We start from the raw sequence: 16,955 nt of genomic DNA, 5'->3' as shown, positions 1-16,955 counted from the left end.
GGCTCTCTTCTGGAAGGAGGTTTACTTTGGTATTCATAAAGGCCCCATAGTTCCATTCTGACATCCACTTCTCCTCTAACTATGCTTAGCATTCATTTATCCAAACTGTTGTGTAGTTTCAGTTATCCATATGGCATAGTACTGTTGGTTATAAAGGACACAAAATATGGGTAAAACTCTCTCCCTTCCATGAAGAAGCAATTTAATAAAAGTTTAACCACCCTAAATTACGCACAATTTCTATTTACCTTTATTTAAGCCACATGGGTGTGGGAAACTAATTGAAGTAAATTCAGAGTATCAGAGTTTGAAAGAAGTTCAGGAACTATCTTGTCCACTGCTACTGAATGTGAGGTCCCTGGGCCAGCAGAAGCAGCATTACCTGGAAACTTATAAGAAACTGTACAATTCTTGTCTTCACCCTATATCCACTCAACCAGAATCTGTGTAATATGATCCCCAAGCAATTCCTGTAAACATTAAATGTGAAAAGTCTTGATCAATCCACTGATATCTTGGATTCATTCTATATTTACAGATATAGGGGATTGTAATTCTGTGATAAATATATATTCAAGCTGATAATCTCCTCCTATGTCTCACTCAATACCACATAGCTTTATTCAACTTCAGCTACCCTTAGGTGAGCACAGCCTTACCTAGATTTCAGAACAAAGGATGAATCATTTGGAGCAATTCCTGGGTACTTGAACATTTAGAAAGAATTTGAGGGGTGGAGAGAAGAAAAAAAGGAGGGAGGGAAAAAAGAAAGAAATCTATCATAATTGCCTACAATTTCATAAATTTTGTTCAACATAGACCAAGTATAATCTCTCTCATATCAAGAGATACATATCTTTCTAAAAAAAATGTGAGTCATGGTATGGCAGATTGTATTATTGTCCTCAATTACTCCCTTCCCCCATTCCTCTAGTAGGCTTATTGGAGGGTAGGGGAGTGGTGGTGGGGGGGTGGAATGGCCAGGAATTTACCTGCCCGGACATCAGGCTTGGTCAAAGGATCTGGTTTAAGATCAGGTTTGGCCAAGGAAATGTGTTTTGAGCTGTCATCACAGAGTTTTGGCCAGCCTTCTTGTTCTTTTCCTCTGCCTTGAGCAGAGAGGGACTTTTCTCTTACTCCAGATTCTTGGATAAAGAAGACACAGGGAGGAGAAGCAGAACAGTCACCAATACGTAATGTGAGTGAGAAATAAGCCTTTGTTGTTGTAAGCCACTGAAATTTGTGGGCTGTTTAACTTGAGGAAAGCTGAATAATGCACAGGGTCATCTGTGTCTTCCAGCATCAAGGGCCATTCTAACTATATTTACTTGAGAAGAAATGTTAAATGTAAAACAGTCTCTGTACAGGGAATTCCCTGGTGGTCCAGTTGTTAGGACTCTGCCCTCCTATTACAGGGGGCATAAGTTCATCCCTGGTTGGGGAACTGAGATCCCACAAGCCACATGGCCAATAAATAAATAAATAAATAAATAAATAAAAATTAAACAGTCTCTGTACTATCAACATTTATCATGTAGATAAACTATAAGGAAAACAAAATACAAGTAATCTTATTTTGAGAGCCCATAGAAACTAACGAATCCTGGCCACCCTCCTGGCCACTGTCTCGGGTTACTTTGTCAGCATCGAGGCGTCAGCATTGACGCACATGCCCAGGAGTGCTTCTTCGAGCGAGTCACCTCGGGCAGCAAGATGGGCCTCATCTTTGAGGTGGCTGAGGCTGGCTGCCTGGACATTGACGTGGAGATTACAGGGCCTGATAATAAAGGAATTTATAAAGGAGACTGGGAGTCCAGTGGGAAATACACATTTGCTGCTCACATGGATGGAGCAGCAGCATATAAGTTTTGTTTTAGCAGTAGAATGTCCAACATGACTCCAAAGATAGTGGTGTTCACCATTGATATTGGGGAGGCTCCAAAAGGACATGGAAACAGAAGCTCACCAGAACAAGCTAGAAGAAATGATTAATGAGCTCGCAGTGGCGATGACAGCTGGAAAGCATGAACAGGAATACATGGAAGTTCGGGAGAGATACACAGAGAAATCAATGACAGCACAAACAGCAGACTGGTCCTTTGGTCCTTCTTTGAAGCTCTTGTTCTAGGTGCCATGACATTGGGATGGATCTACTACCTGAAGAGATTTTTTGTAGTCCGGAAAGTTGTTTAAAAAACCTTTTTCTGATGATCCCAAACTCATAATTCACTGTTTACCAAACATCTTGGTTATAGTAATGTCAAAAAAGAAAGAAAGAAAGAAAAAGAAACTAACAAAGGCGCATTGCATCTACCTAATTTTGGACATCAAGGAGACTTACTTGAAATTCAGAATGCAGATGTCCGCATGCCTGCAATGCACCAAATGTCTGAAAAATTGTTGATTTTAGGGGCTATTAAATAAATATATCAGTTATTTTAGTGCTTTTTATGCCTCCCAGAATTATTATGGTTTTATCTTTAACACATTTCTTCTAAATTAAATATGTCACGATTACCCTGGAAATAAAGTTAACATTTTTCATTCACTTGGTGTAGGAGCATAACCAGAATATTAACATAAAATGACACATTTTTTAAAAAGTTGAATAAATCATTTGTAATTCCTTTAATAAAAATTAAATGAGAAGCATCTGCTTTTATAGTAGGTTCGAATTTCTAAAGTTAACCTTATAAACAAATTGATGCTTAGTAAGATTTCCTCCCTATTCCAAGACCAATTTCCAGTGTTGATACAGAAAATGGCTCATATTTTTATATACCTTGACTGAATTAACATGGTTAAACATAAATAATATTTGATTTCTCTCAGTAACCCTTCATAGTGTAGGAGACTATTTATTAGCTTTCTTATCCAGAGGAGAGCTCAGAGATTCAGCATGTACAAAGGTGTAACCACAACCAAACAGCTATTGGAGGAGTTTAGGCAGAACAATAATTCATTCTGGCAGCCTTTCCACACACAAGAGATTTGCCAAAGCTACCTACCAATTTATTTCATGTGTTGAAACAAATTTGTAAGATTTAAGAAGTTTTGTACCACTTGGAATTTGTTGCTTTGTTTTTTATTTTTGTCTACTCTTTCCCTCTCTCCCTACTCCTGTATTTTATAATTCACAACTATCTAAAGTCTTGGGTATATTAAACAGTCTTATAAAATAAGCCCTTTGAACAATGTAATTAACCAGTAACAGAAAAGGTCCTTGACACAGCCTCTGTCTTAGCTGTACTGTCCTCTCAGGTCTTGTCTTGATTACCAGAATCCTTCCTCACCGGAAGAAATTACAAATACATGCTTACACATCTGGAATCTATTGACTGAGGATCATCTCACAACCTAACAAAGCCTTATTTGCAGACTCTGGCAGTTTTCATTTTTCACATGCACATAACCTGCTTCAATACAAAGAGTCCTGAGTTTAACACTTTTCAGTTATAGAAAAAATGGAATGAATAAATAAATGAATGAATGAATCAGTTGAATGAATAAATAGAATTATTGTGTGCTTGGTGCAATCCCAAAGTGGACTCTATTTGAGTCTTCTGTTATATGTCTACTGTGTTGCTTTCAACCTTGCATTCTCTATCAGCTTCTATTAAAGACAATATATTCTGCCCAATTAAGACTTTTGTTAATTCAGTGGTTGCTGGATTATTTAAAGTTCTAACTCCTACAAACTAAAGGTCCTTGACTGCAGTTAGGCACAAGCTTTAATCTTGCTTTTGCCTTCTTCCAAGTTGGGGATAGGGTGATAATGATATAACATTTTTGGATGGTAGAAGCGAGTTCTCCTTTCATAAACATCCAAAGTGATTTTGTAGCCATAGAGCGTTTGCCCTTTATACCAGATGTTTCACAACAAAGAAACTGAAGCCCAGGAAGTAATTGCCTCTAAGATTAATAACTAGCATACAGATATCCTGATACCTCATCTACTCTACTTAGTTCCATCCTAATTTGGTTAAAAACATAGTTTTGGTTTTAACTGAACTACTGTACACGTTATTCTGAATGCCTACTATGTACAAAACATGTTGTTAGATATTATGGGTGGTTCAGGGATGTACAACACTGATTCCTTCCTTGAAGAAGCTTATCAGCAAGTTAGGGAGGCTGTACCAGACATGGGAAGTAAAGTGTTAGTGGAAGTCATAATAGGTGAGAGAGAATTAGTATACAGATAATGTGAGCTGCAGGTATTCAGAGAGGTAAGACTCATGAATGCTGGCATGGTCATAGTAAATTTCAAAGAAAAAGTGCTTTCTCCCTAATAAGAAAGCAAACAACCAGTTTTTTTTTTAATGGGTAAAAGATATGAATAGACAATAGACCAAAAATATACAATGGCAAATAAGCAAGTGAAAAACTGCTCAACATCATATGTCATTAGGGAAATGCAATAAATATAATAATAAGATACTACTACACACCTCTTAGAAAAGCCAAATTGAAAACAGTGAAATCACCAAATTCTGGTGAGGATATGGAGCAACAGGAACTCTCATTCATTTCTGGGGAGAATGAAAAATGGTGTAACCACTTTGGAAGACAGTTTGGCAGTTTTTCACAAAACTAAACATGGTCTTACCATATGATCAAACATACGTGCTCCTTGGTATACACAAAGGAGTTGAAAACTTATGTATATCCACATATGTTTATAGCAACTTTATTCATAATTGATAAATCTTGAAGTGATGAAGATGTCTTTCAATAGATGAGTAGATAAGCAAACTGTGATACAATGAAATATTATTCAGTGCTAAAAAAGAGTGGGCTATCAAGCCATGAAAAGACATGAAGGAACTTCAAATATATATTTCTAAGTGGAAATAAGCCTATCTGAAAAAGCTACATACTGTATGATTCCAACTCTATGACATTCTGGAAAAGGCAAAACTGTGGAAACAGTAAAAAAATCAGTGGCTGTAAGGAGTACTGGAGGAGGGGGGGAGAGTCAGATAAGTGGAACACAGGGGACTTTTAGGCACTGAAACTATTCTCTGTGATACAGTAATGATGCACACGTACATTTGTCAAGATCTACAGAATGTTCAGCACAGAATGAACACTGTTGTAAACTGTAGACTTTAGTTAATAATAATGTATCAATACTGGTTCATCAATTGTAACAAATGTACCACACAATAAAGACATAAATAATAGGGGAAAGGGTGTTCAGGGGGGATGGGAGAGGGGTTACATGGGAGCTCTCTGTACTTTCTGATCAATTTTTCTGAAAAGCTAAACTTCTCTAAAAAATTGTCTTGTAATTGTTTTTAAAAAGTGCACTTGGCCTAGTTAAGCTTCATATAAGCCAGAGGGGTTAGATAGGGAGGTTCAGGCAAGGGACACAGCAGAGCACAAAACCTAAAGGGAAAAGGGTGCACAGTGGGTCAGAGAGCAATAAACATCACCAGACAGGTCTGTGATTTCCTGTCCCTGCAGCTCTGAGTCTAAAACCTCAAATTTGGCATAAACATAGCTGCATTTGTATCCCAGTTCTGTTGCTTAAGGGCTGTATGAACTTCATTAAAGCCCTAAATCTTTCTGAACTTCTATTTCTTCAGCTACAACATGGGGAAAATAACATATTCAGAATTGCAGAAAGGCTCAAATAAATTAATGTACATGAATTTCTCTGTGAATTCTGAAGTGCTCTAGAAATATTAGTTGTTATTATCAAAGAAAAGAAGCCTTCCCACTTCTTTTATTGCTTTTATGGTGACCCTCGCTTGGCAACTGGCTGCCATATGACAGCACAGATCTGTCTTGTTGGAATGGAGTCACCTAAGTCTACCCCTCTGTCATCTTTCTTACAATGAAGTTTCTCCTAAACACTGCTTATTTGAATATTTGGCCAGTCTCTTGCTGACACACCAAGTTTCAGATAGAATCTGACATCCCAAGAGCAGCTTCAGTGGTATGAAGTCCGGGAAATCTGAGATGGCTGTGAATAGTGTCTGGAGAAGATCAGGTCTGGGATAACAGTCTTTGAACTTGATGATTTTCTTCTGTTTACTTCACAGTTCCTTCTCCATGACACTGTACTCTCTATCCCAATCTCCCCTCCAGTAATGATTTGGTGATATGATATGTTCTGCTCAAAATCTCTATTAAAGATAAAATTAAGTTAAAAAGTAGCTAGAGACAGCTATGGGGACCGTTTTTACAGGTAATGTGCTCTTGTGGTTGAAGAGCATTATGTCAGGCAGAAGAGTTCTAAATAGCCCACACTTTATCTTAAAAAAGTAACATGCCCATTACATGAAAAACTAGATGGTGTATAATCATTCCAAATGAGGAATAAAGTTGTAGAGCTTCTTTTCAAAGATCTCATTTAATCTACACAAACCTTTGGTGAAGTGTGCTTCATACCAAATTTTACAGAGAATGAAACAAGCTCAGTATTTTAAGTGGCACCCCCCAAGCTCAGACTCATTTCTGAAAGGGGCAAAACTCCATTCTATTGTACCGCTGACTCTAAGCCGGATGGCATGTCTGCTGTAACCATTCACTGTTACTTCCCTCCCAAATGATAGACACTGATGTTACGGTTGTGACAGTCACTTAAGAATAAAATCCCAGCCATTACATTGTTTAGGGAAGCCCTAAACAATGCAATTTTACATATTATAAAATTAAATTGAATTAAGAAAAAAGACCACAGTGGGGGAATATAGGAGTGAGACACTCATGTTACCCGGGAGTTGGGGAGAGGCCAAAAAATACTTCCTAGAGGAAGTGACCTTTGAAGTGAATGCTTTATTGTTCGTCATTTTTCATGTGTTTGTGTGTAATTTAACTTAGTCCTAAAAGCTGAGTGAATGAATCCTTAAACTGTGATCCTCATGAATTTTTTGTCTCCAAACCCAGATCGTGGTATTAGCTGCACAACACACCCAAACGAGAGACCACACAAGAACGGACAGGCATGGGGAAGATAGGGAGACGGTGAGTTGCCTTGGTGGTAATCAATAGTGTGGCCGCTGGAAATTTTACCTCTCTGATCATTATTTGAAACTGAGGAAGACTTGGTGATTTCAGAATCATTTTCCATATCAGGATTCGACACAGAATTGCCAATTGCCTATTACCCACATTGTGGGTATATTTCTTGAGCTGTCATTTTAAAGAGTCCCTCTTAAGCTAGCAAACAGCTATACTTCACAATTAGAATATAAACCTAGATTGTGGAATTCACTAATTGTTCCTCACTGTTGTGGTCATTTAACCATAAAATATTCACAACCTAAGTCTTGTAACCCTTGGCCCTTCTTTCTCATGGGAAGGGGAGAGAATTGCTCAGAAAGATGACCTTCCCACTTGGGTCAACAAGAGCTGCAACTGGTTCTAAGGAGGGTGTCTTATTGCTGTCAAATTGACCGAAGTTGTCACAGGAGAAGCCTGCTGTCACTGTATCTTGCTCAGACCAGCCCCTTAGCTTGCTGAGTCAAGCTGTGCTGACTCCTAGTGATAGAATTTTAATGTGAGAGATGACAGAGGCCTTGGAGTTAATGTGTGCACGGAGGTGACAGTTTTGAATGTCAGCCAAAGCACAAAGGCCTGTCTGAAATTAATTTTGGGGGGGTGGCAGAAAGTCATAGGAAGATAGAGAGACATAGTATGATGGAGAATTGAGATTGGTTGAGTCAAATCTACTGCCATCTGCTACAATGAAATCATCATTGTGCACAGACACAGAATATTTGAGCCTGGGAGGAATTCACCTCATCAGATAATTCTGCTGGTTTAATTTTTGATCAAAGTAGTATGTAACTTGCCACTTTTAGATCTCTATGATCCTGTTTCCCTTTGTGAAAATGGAGTTGCAAAAAGTAGACATGGATCTCCTGATGATATGATCTAGAATTTAATCATTTAAGGGGGAAATAACAATTTTCTGGTAATAAATGAGCCAAGCGATTTTATGCATCTTAATCTTCCTTTTACATTGTAACTTATTAAGAACTCTCAAAATTTCCCCATTATCTAGAGGACAAAATTCAAATCTTTAATCTATCTGTGACAGGCAGAATAATGCCCTCTTAAAGATGTCCACATCCTAATGCTCAGAACCTGTGAATATGTTACATTACATGGCAAAGAGGAATTAAGGTAGCAGGTGGAATTAAGGTTGTTAAAATCAGCTGACTTTATGAAAGAGACGCTCTCCTGGATTATCTGGGTGAGCCCAATGTAATCACAAGTGTCCTTAAAAGTGGAAAGAGAGGCAGAAGAAAAGTCAGAGTCAGTTAATGTGAGAGAGACTCAACTGGCCGTTGCAGGCTTTGAAGGTGGAAGGGGCTATGAGTCAAGGAATGTGGGCAGCCTCTAGAAGCTGAAGGCAAAGAAACAGATTCTTTGCTACTTCCAGAAGGAATACAACCTTGCCAATATCTTGATTTTAGCCCACTCATATAAATTTATGTTGTTTTTTTATTTTAAGCTATTATGTTTGTGATAATTTGTTAGAGCAACAATAAGAAACTAATACACTTACCTTCAAGGTCTTTCTCAATGTTACCCAGCTTTGTCCTCACTTACCCTAGATGAACCCTCCTTCTGAACTCTGAACATTGGCCTCTAAACATGCTTTGTACATTACACACTTTGTCATTCCATTTCCTGTGTCTGGAGTCAAACATGTTCTCCTCTAGGGTTGATGAGGACTAAACACACCCCACTGAGGGGCTAGCTAGTGCCAGGACAGAAGGATGGGTCCTGGGGCTGGTTATAGTGAGGTATGCTACTTAAAGTGGGTTGAGAGAGGAGCATTTGTGTCAGGGTCCTTGAGAAAGGGCAGAAGCCAAAGAGGAAAAACCAATTTCAAGGCCAAGTCCAAAGACCAGTCCTAGACTTACAAATATGAGACAAGACTGAGATTCTGAGGCCAGATGGCAATAGAAGAAAAGGCAAGGAATAAATGAGATGTTCTGGAATATCAGGATCAACAGCTTTTGAGGGGTCTATGGATCACTCTTGCGGTGGTCAGTGTATGGGGTTACTTTGTGTTGACTTAAAGGTACTGTTTATGTGCAAATATGAGTGTCCTCCAGCATCTTCCATCACCTCAGTTCTACCCATCCTTCAAAGCCTAGCTCATGTCCAACCTTCTCCACAATGCTTTTCCTGAATATTCCAGCCCTAATTATCTCCTCTTCTTTAGAAGTCTTTGCTTTTACTCTTTATATTCCCCCCTCATTTTGTAGTTGCTATTCACAGCCTCATATTTTTAATTACACAAAGCTATTGTATGCATAACTGTAAAAATTCACACAATATAGTAAACAGACATTTCAGAACCTTACCACCCAAAGACAACTACTGTTACATTTTGGTATTTATCTTCCTAGACTGATATTCATTACTCCCTGCAACACTTTTTATGCACACATGCATATACACAAAAATATATTTCATATATATTCTCCAAAATGAAACTTATTGCAGGAAATTCTACATCATATAAATTATTTTTATCATTTATTACATATTAAGTTACACATAAATTATTTGACATTCACAATACCTGTAGTGTTATTCTGACATATAAACTTTTCACCTGTATATATTTTTTCAACACAGTCAAATATAAGTACTCTGAGGTAAGAAAGAAGAAATTTACATATTTTTTTCTGTCCCCACTGATGCCTAGCATAGTACATTGAATATTTTAGAGGCTAAATAAATATATATCGATTAATTGATTAAAAAGTTGTGACCTGAGGGGCTTCCCTGGTGGCGCAGTGGTTGAGTCCGCCTGCCGATGCAGGGGACACAGGTTCATTCCCTGGCCTGGGAAGATCCCACATGCCACGTAGCAGCTGGGCCCATGAGCCATGGCCGCTGAGCCTGCGTGTCCAGAGCCTGTGCTCCACAACGGGAGAGGCCACAACAGTGGGAGGCCTGCGTACTGCAAAAGAAAAAAAAAAGAAAAAAAAAAGTTGTGACCTGAAAACCCTGGAAAATCTTCCTACCTGGAGATGGATAGTATTTGTTATTGATATGTTTTCAAATTTTTACCAAGGAATTTCAATAATTACTTTTGCACAGAAAATTTTTAAAATGTTGCACCACACTGCTATTTTCATGGTGGTCAGGTTATTATAAATCTAGAGATTTGTCAATTAGCATCAGAATTACTTGTTAAAATGGGAAAGAAGATAAACAGAGATAGAATTCTTGTTAACTCATTAATATTCCCTATAATGAAAAATGTTGCAAGGAAGAAATAGCCACGGTAATACATGTAATCAATCTAGCTGGGGAAAAGTGATGCAATTTGTTATTTTTATAGAGTTGCTCTGTTCGCTAGTCAGCTAGTTGGCATATTTATCAAATGCCTGGTTGGTGCATAATAGTGTACTGTTTCTCTGGACTTCATGTTACTTGTGTTTCATTCATTCATTCACTCATTCACTGTTCATTTTTTAACATGCATTTTTGGCAAACCTATTATGTACTAGTCACTGTGATAGGTGCTGGAATAATAAAGCTGAGCAAGACAGTTTTATCCTCAAGATATGCTCAGTGGAGAGAAAAACAGACAAGGATAAATTGATTTTGATGCACAAGCAGGAAGACTATCTCTACCCTCAAATAGTTTAAAGTTAAATAGAAAGAGGATACTACAAAATAGTGTAGTCTTTTTCTCGGATTACAATGCTAGTCCTGAGAATGGCTGGTTTTGGCAGAAACAGGATCCTAATATAGACTCAGTCATTGGCAAGACTGACAACTAAGGTGCAGGCTTTGCCCATGATTCAGAAGATATCAGAGCAGGTCGAAAGGTAAGTTGCAAAGATTCATGTATAAAAGTCACTGTATTAGTTTACTAGGGCTGTCATACAAAGTACCACTGATTGGGTGGCTTAAACAATAGACATTTTTTTTTCCACACATTTCTGGATACTAGAAGTCCAAGATCAAGGTGTTGGCAGGGTTGATTTCTTCTGAAAACATCTCTCCTTGGGCTTGTAGATGGCTGTCTTCTCCATGTCTTAACGTGGTCTTCCTTCTGTGTGTGTCTGTATCCTAATCTCCTCTTCTCACAAAGGCACCCATCATATTGAATTAGGGCCTATCCATATACCCCACTTTAATTTAATTACCTCTTTCAAGACCTTAAACCAAATTCAGTCATATTCTGAGGTACTGGGGATTAAGACTTCAACATACAAATTTTGGAGAGACAACTCAGCCCATAACAGGTACAAAGGGTGATACTATATCCTAAAATGAAAGCAAATCAAATCCAGACAAGGTAGCTAGTTGGGTACCTTTATGAGCCTAGTTAAGGTGTGGCTTGGTTAAGCTGCATTTCACTTTATAATTTGCTTGCATGCTACTAGATTAGTGTCTATTAGTGCAAAAGAGTGTATGATTGATTTTACCTTTTAAGGTTGCTTTAAATATTCCTTGATGCCTTTGCCCACTGAAAACAATCATGAGTTGCAGGAATAGGGAAGCTTGGGAAGGGGGGAAGTCCCTTAAGCACAGTTGGAATGTGAAGGATTATTAAACCTATTTACAACTCCAAGGAGCTATCCTCACTGAAATTTTACAATAATCCAATATTTGTACCCTAACCATGTAATTGAGTAAATTTTTATATCAGGTAGGATATGAAATGAAATAATAGAAACAGTATTAGATGAAGTAATAGGAAACTAAACTGAAGATAGACTAAAGAAGTATTTCTAAATTTCCCTGATGTTAAGACTCATTGCTTAAAAATCACAATTTCCAGTATCTTGTCTTGGATACTCTGTTTCTGGGGCTTAGGGTAAGACCCCAAAATTTGTACTCTTAAAATTGGTATCATAGGTGTTTCTTATATGTATAAAAGTTTAGCAAACAAATGGAGTCAACAATATCAGTTTGGATCCAAGCTCTTTCTCTCTGCTCTGACATCATTAGTGTGTTTATCATCAGTGTGGCCATGACACTCTCAGTCACAAAATGGCTGCTGCAGTGATAGGTGTCACAGTTAAGAGCAGAAGAGGAACTATTTTTTCTGGTATGTTGCTTTGCTAAAAAGTAAGGAGGGAAGGAAGAAAGAAGGAAAGAAAGAGAGAGAGAGAGGGAGGGAGGGAGGAAAGAAGAAAAAAGAAGAAGAAAGATGAAAGAAAGAAAGAAAGAATGAATGAATGAATGAAAGAGTGAGAAGGAGGGGGGAAAGGAGGGAGGAAGGAAGGAAGGAAGGGAGGAAGGAAAGATGGAAGGAAGGAAGGAAGGAAGGAAGGAAAGAAGGAATGAAAGAAAAAGAATGAAAGAAAAAGAAAGAAAGAAGAAGGAAGGAGGAAAGGAAAAAGAAAGAAAGAAAGAGAGGGTGAGAAGGAGGGAGGAAAGAAGGAAGAAAGAAAGAAAATGAAAGGACAGAAGGAAAGAAAGTGTGGGATGGTGGGAGGAAAGAAGAGAAAAGAAAAGAAGGAGGAAGATGAGGAGGGGGAGATGAGGGAGGTGGGGATGGAAAGAGAAAGGAATTTAGAAGTTCTCCAGTGTATCTCTCTAATTGTTTCATTACATGCCTAACATTAAATCATTTAGATTATTTAGGATTTACCTTTGAACTGATGAGTTTACTTTCTCTAAGCATATATCTTCACAGAGGTGGATAACAAGAAACATATAGCAAGAAAGAGTAATAGAATATTTGTTGGGCAAACAATGGTGTCTGCTTCAAGTATGTACAGGCAAATACAATAATTTTACCAGTCAAAGTAGAATTACAATTAGATAATTAAGGTTGTGAGGAAATAGCTAAAATTTACTGTGCTTATTGTGTGACAGACCCTGTGTTCTAAGGGGTTTATGTTGATTAAATTATTTAAGCCTCACAACTACTATGGTATAAGTGTTGTTATTATTCCCACTTTACAGATGAAGAAACTGAAGCATAGAGACATTAATTAGTATCTAAGATCATATAGCTCTTAAGTAGCTGATCCAGGATCTGAACCCTGGCATTCTGGCTTCCAGAACTATACTCTAAATAGCATTATATTCTATATGAACAGATAATAAAGCAGAATCCCAAAATACTTAGAGTGCTTGTGTGGAAATTGGTGAAGGTGGCTTGGTGTTTGGTTGCATGGTTGACTTTAATTAAGCACCTTCTATCTGCAAAGAACTATACTAGGAACTAGGAAATTTCAAAAACAAGTAAGGAGTGATATGACTTTACTCAAGGAGTTTACAATCTAATGGAGGAAATAGACTGCAATCAGTTAATTTTAATACGATGTAAAGTAGAATATAGTGAAAACTACAAGGGACATGTTGGATTGAAGATAAAGGAGCAGTTAATTCCTGTTAGATGGATCAGAAAAGATTCATGGAGAAGAAATGTTTCACGGATGTGGATGTGGGGGAGAGAGGAGGACATTCCAGACTGAGAAGAGGTAAGAAATAATGGAATTGAGTGCATGTTATGTTGTATTCTGTGAATAGACTGATGTGGCTGTAATGTAGAAGACTTGGAGGTATACTGGAAAGTGAGACTGTAAAGATACTAAATTTAAAGGAGATACCATGTCATACGTGAAATTCACCTTCATACTTAGAGAACCATAAGATTATTGGGTAAGGTTGTTATGAGGATGTTGGGAGATTTATTCTGACTCTTGATTTCTGTCTTTTGATGATACTCAAGAAAGAGGTTCTCTCCCCTCCTCTACTTAAATAATTCGTCTCCCACCTTTAGGGTCAATTTTAATCTTTTTTCTTGCTCATTTGGCCTTTATCAAAATCTGTCTTTCACTCCTCTTATACTACTGAGTGATTGCTTTATCTTTTCAATTAGAATGAAATCTCATAGAAGACAGATTATATTTTCAAATATTATGGGAATCACCTACAATGCCTGACCCAGTTTTCTTTATTTAGTATCCAATCAACCCATGTGGAATAATGAGCCACAATAGAGCATTCTTTTTAGGAGCTTTCAGGAATTTAGATATCTTTTTACAGGGAGTTTGAGAGTGTTTCTTAGCCTTCACCTGGAGAGCTACTCATGGGTGAGTTTCACCTGATATAAAATGACTTATCTACCAGTTTTTACATTTTCCTCTAAAGTCAGGTACAGAGAGGGCCAGAAAGTCCTTCCAACATCTCACTGACAATCTAGGGCATCTTTCAGTGCTTCCAGCATCTTCATTTCTGACTCTCTCAAGGGTTTTCTTGATCTGTTACCATTCTGACGTCTTTTGCCTTAATAACTTTCCTTTGGGGTGTCCATTCCATGAGCAGGCTTGGTTGTGCACTTCTTCCCAAAGCAGTTGCTTCTTTGCTTGCCTCCCTTGGTTGTTTTCATGCCAGGTAGCTCCAACTCCTTAATCAAGACTTCTGCAATTAATTGGTATTATGTCATCATCCCTTTCTCTCAACAGTGTTTAAGTTAATGAGGAATCTTTTCCCCCAGACACTTCATATCATTATTTCTTATCCTCTGACCTTGACTTGTAGTTGCTCCTTCCAGAAAAAATAAAACAAACACAAGCAACCAAAAACTTCCCTGAGATGGGTGCTTCTGATCCACTGGTTATAGAATAGAAAAGATACTCCAGAACCTAGAGGCTCCCTCAATGGGTGTTCCTTGCTTGCTGGGCTTTACCCAACAAGGTCTTCATTGACATTCAGGAAGTAAATGACATTGCAAACCTCTTGATAACCCCACAGAAAACTTCTGTATTTATAGTAAACATTCTTATTCATTCATTTCCTACTTGAAAATTTTTTTCCAAATTAACCCCAAGAGTAAGCTTAGTGAGAAGTTATTAGGACAAAAGTTTTCCAGTGTAATCCTAGAAAGCCAATTGGTAGTAATTCATAGAGGTCTTTTTATCTTCCTATGTGTTTCATGAAAGCAGGGACTATACCTCTGCTATTTACCGTTGTAGTCTCGGTATCCAACAGTGCTTGGAAACAGGTAGGTCAGGAATACAAGCTAAAACTCAACCTATTTCTCCTTATTCTTGATTTTATGACAAACATTACTAATCTATTATAAGAGTCTTTCTACAGATTTGTCGCCTCTCAACATTGTCCCAGGAAGCTTCTGCAAATTGATTGGAGTTGCCATGCAGCAAAAGCCCATTTACCATTCTCATAGTTAGCGCTCAATAAATATTTCTCAATGAGTGAAAAAATATTCTCCCCTATGCATGACCCCTTCAACATCATCTCTGATAAATTACTATCTTGCTCCTACTTAAACACCTCCACATGATGAAGAACATGTTATTCCATCAGACAGGTTATCCCACTGTGATATAAATTAAACAGGAAGTTCTTTATATTTTGAAAAATCCAGCCTTTCTAATTTATTAGTCCAGTTTTACTAATATAAAGACCTATTGTTGCAATTGGCTAATGCTTTTGTAAGGATTGGTCTCTATTTGAATACCATCAGCCTTATCTAGCTTTCTCGATTCGTCTTTCAATGGTGATCATAATCAGCTCTAATTAATGTGACATTTTCTTTTTAATATTTAAAGTAAAACATTTTTAAAAATTAAATGCTGAACAATCAATGACAGGAAGACACTGGAACTCATCAAAAAAGATACCCCACATCCAAAGACAAAGAGAAGCCACAATGAGATGGTAGGAGGGGTGAAATCACAGTAAAATAAAATCCCATAACTGCTGAGCGGGTGACTCACAAACTGGAGAACACTTATACCACAGAAGTCTACCCATTGGAGTGGAGGTTCTGAGCCCTACGTCAGGCTTCCAAACCTGGAGGTCCAGCAACCTGTGGGTCTGGCAACGGGAGGAGGAATTCCTAGAGAATCAGACTTTGAAGACTAGTGGGATTTGATTACAGGACTTCAACTGGACTGGGGGAAACAGAGATTCCACACTTGGAGGGCACACACAAAGTAGTGTGTACATAGGGACCCAGGGGAAGGAGCAGTGACTCCATAGGAGACTGAACCAGATCTACCTGCTAGTGTTGGAGGGTCTCCTGCATAGGCAGGGGCTGGCTGTGGCTCACTGTGAGGACAAGGATACAGGCAGCAGAAGTTCTGGGAAGTATTCTTTGGCGTGAGAACTCCCAGAGTCCGCCATTAGCCCCACCAAAGAGGAGGTAGTCTCCAGTGTTAGATTGCTTCAGGCCAAACAATCAACAGGGAGGGAACTCAACCCCAGCCATCAGCAGACAAGCAGATTAAAGTTTTACTGAGCTCTGCCCACAAGAGCAACACCCAGCTCTACCCACCACCAGTCCCTCCCAACAGGAAACTTGCACAAGTTTCTTAGATAGCCTCATCCATAAGAGGGCAGACAGAGGATCAAGAAGAACTACAACCCTGCAGCCTGTGGAACAAAAACCACATTCAGAGAAAGATAGACAAGATGAAAAGGAGGAGGAATACGTACCAGATGAAGGAACAAGATAAAACCTCAGAAAAACAATGAAATGAAGTAGAGATAAGCAACTTTCCAGAAAAAGAATTCAGAAAATGATAGTGAAGATGATACAGGACCTCACAGAAAGAATGGAGACAAATATCGAGAAGATGCAAGAAATGCTTAAGAAAAACCTAGAAGAATAGAAGAATTAGAACACACACTTAGAAGAATTAAAGAACAAACAAACAGATGAACAATGCAGTAACTGAAATGAAAAACACACTAGAAATAATCAATAGCAGAATAACTGAGGCAGAAGAATGGATAAGTGACCTGGAAGACAGAATGGTGGAATTCACTGCTGTGGAACAGAATAAAGAAAAAATAATGAAAAGAAATGAAGACAGCCTAAGAGACCTCTGGTAGAACATTAAATGCAGCAACATTCACATTATACGGTTCCCAGAAGGAGAAGAGAAAGAGAAAGGACCTGAGAAAATATTTGAAGAGATTATAGTTGAAAACTTCCCTAATATGGGAAAGGAAGTAACCACCCAAGTCCAGGAAGCACA

At 38.2% G+C, this 16,955-nt stretch overlaps 1 pseudogene; it reads left to right on the top strand.

Moving 5' to 3' along the window:
* Positions 1–1,600: 1,600 nt before the first annotated feature.
* LOC132515429 (transmembrane emp24 domain-containing protein 2-like) lies at positions 1,601–2,193 on the top strand (annotated as a pseudogene).
* The last annotated feature ends 14,762 nt before the right edge of the window (positions 2,194–16,955 follow it).

The sequence above is a fragment of the Lagenorhynchus albirostris genome, chromosome 2, assembly GCF_949774975.1.
Source record: "Lagenorhynchus albirostris chromosome 2, mLagAlb1.1, whole genome shotgun sequence".
Lineage (NCBI taxonomy): Eukaryota > Metazoa > Chordata > Mammalia > Artiodactyla > Delphinidae > Lagenorhynchus > Lagenorhynchus albirostris.
Note: the sequence above shows the minus strand (reverse complement) of the source record. Positions and strands in the feature narration are given on the sequence as shown.